A 2,831-nucleotide genomic window follows, 5' to 3' on the forward strand; every position below is an offset into this window, starting at 1 on the left:
TCTCATGATCCTTTGTATTTCTGCATTGTCAGTTGTTACCTCTCCTTTTTCATTTCTAATTCTATTGATTTGGATCTTCTCCCTTTTTTTCTTCACGAGTCTCAATAACAGTTTATCAATTTTGTTTATCTTCTCAAAAACCAGCTTTTAGTTTTATTGATGTTTGCTATTGTTTCATTCATTTTGTGTTCATTTATTTCTGATCTGATCTTTATGATTTCTTTCCTTCTGCTAACTTTGCGGGATTTTTGTTCTTCTTTCTCTAATTGCTTTAGGTGTAAGGTTAGGTTGTTTATTTGAGATGTTTCTTGTTTCTTGAGGTAGGATTGTATTGCTATAAACTTCCCTTTTAGAAATGCTTTTTCTGCGTCCCAAGATTTTGGGTCGTGGTGTTTTCTTTGTCATTTTTTTCCTAGGTGTTTTTCAATTTCCCCTTTGATTTCTTCAGTGATCTCTTGGTTATCTAGTAGTGTATTGTATAGCCTCCATGTGTTTGTATTTTTTACAGATATTTTCCTCTAATTCATATCTAGTCTCATAGTGTTGTGGTCAGAAAAGATACTTGATATGATTTCAATTTTCTTAAATTTACTAAGGCTTGATTTGTGACTCAAGAAATGATCTATCCTGTAGAATGTTCCATGAGCGCTTAAGAGGAAAGTGTATTCTGTTGTTTTTGTATGGAATGTCCTATATATGTCAATTAAGTCCATCTTGTGTAATGTGTCATTTAAAGCTTGTGTTTCCTTGTTTATTTTCATTTTGGATGATCTGTCCATTGGTGTTGAAGTCCCGTACTATGATTGTGATATTGTCAATTTCCCCTTTTCTGGCTGTTAGCATTTGCCTTATGTATTGAGATGCTCCTCTGTTGCGTGCATAAATATTTACAATTGTTATGTCTTCTTCTTAGATTGATCCCTTGATCATTATGTAGTGTCCTTTTCTGCCTCATGTAATAGTGTTTATTTTAAACTCTATTTTGTCTGATATGAGAATTGCTGCTCCAGCTTTCTTTTGATTTCCATTTGCATGGAATATCTTTTTCCATCCCCTCACTTTCAGTCTGTATGTGTCCCTATGTCTGAAGTGAGTCTCTTGTTAACAGCATATATACGTGTCCTATTTTTGTATCTATTCATCCAGTCTATGTCTTTTGTTTGGAGCATTTAATCCATTTATATTTAAGACAGTTATGGATATGTATGTGCCTATTTTCATTTTCTTAATTGTTTTGGGTTTGTTATTGTAGGCCTTTTCCTCCTCTTGTGTTTCCTGCCTAAAAAAGCTCCTTTAGCATTTGTTGTAAAGTTGGTTTGGTGGTGCTGAATTCTCTTAGCTTTTAGTTGTTTGTAAAGCTTTTAATTTCTCCATTGAATCTGAATGAGATCCTTGGTTGGTAGAGTAATCTTGGTTGCAGATTTTCCCCTTTCATCACTTTAAATATGTCCTGCCACTCCCTTCTGGCTTGCAGTGTTTTGCTGAAAGATCAGCTGTTAAACCTGATGTGGATACTCTTGTATGTCATATGTTGTTTCTCCCTTGCTGCTTTGAATATTTTTCCCTTGTATTTAATTTTTGATCGTTTGATTAATATGTGTTTTGGCATCTTTCTCCTTGGATTTATCTGACCTTCCTGGGCTTGATTGACTATTTCATTTCCCATATTAGGGAAGTTTTCAACTATAATCTTTTCAAATATTTTCTCAGTCTCTTTTTTTTTCTCCTTCTTTTGGTACCCCTTTAATTTGAATGTTGGTACATTTAATGTTGTCCCATAGATCTCTGAACATGTCCTAAATTCTTTTCATTCCTTTTTCTTTATTCTGCTCTGTGGTAGTTATTTCTACTATTTTATCTTCCAGTTCACTTATCTGTCCTTCTGCCTCTGTTTTTCTGCTATTTATTCCTTCTAGCGAATTTTTAATTTCATTTATTGTGTTGTTCATCATTGTTTGTTAGCTCTTTAGTTCTTCTTGGTCCTTATTAAACATTTCTTGTATTTTCTCCATTCTATTTCCAAGATTTTGTCATTTTTACTATCATTACTCTTAATTCTCTTTCTGGTGGACTGCCTATTTGCTCTTCAGTTGTTTTGTCTGGTGGGTTTTTACCTTGCTCCTTCATCCGCTGTGTGTGTCTCTGTATTCTCATTTTGCTTAACTTACTGTGTATGGGGTCCCCTTTTCGCATGCTGCAAGTTCGTAATTCCCTTTATTTTTGGTGCCTTCCCCCAGTGGCTAAGTTTGCTTCAGTGGGCTGTGTAGGCTTCCTGGTGGAGGGGACTGTTGCCTGTTTTCTGGTGGATTAGGCTGGATCTTCTCTTTGTGGTGGGCAGGACTGTGTCCGATGGTGTGTTTTGGGGTGTCTCTGAACTTATTATAATTTTAGACCACCTCTCTGCTAATGGGTGTTGTGTTCCTGTCTTGCCAGTTCTTTGGCATAGGGTGTCCACCACTGTAGCTTCCTGCTTGATGAGTGGAGCTGGGTCTTGGTGTTGAGACGGGGATCTCTGGGAGAGCTTTTGCTGTTTGCTATTACATGGAGTCTGGAGGTCCATGGTGGACCAATGTCCTGAACTCGGCTCTCCCACCTCCGAAACGCAGGCCTGACACTCAGCTGGAGCACCAAAACCCTATCAGCCACATGGCTCAGAATAAAAGGAGAAAATAAGAATGAAGGGCTTCCCTGGTGGCGCAGTGGTTGAGAGTCCACCTGCCAGTGCAGGGGACACGGGTTCGTGCCCCAGTCCGGGAAGATCCCACATGCCATGGAGCGGCTTGGCCCATGAGCCATGGCCACTGAGCCTGTGCATCCGGAGCCTGTGCCCC

This window comes from Neophocaena asiaeorientalis, unplaced genomic scaffold (genome assembly GCF_003031525.2).
Source record: "Neophocaena asiaeorientalis asiaeorientalis breed wild unplaced genomic scaffold, Neophocaena_asiaeorientalis_V1.1 scaffold783, whole genome shotgun sequence".
NCBI classification, from domain to species: Eukaryota; Metazoa; Chordata; class Mammalia; order Artiodactyla; family Phocoenidae; genus Neophocaena; species Neophocaena asiaeorientalis.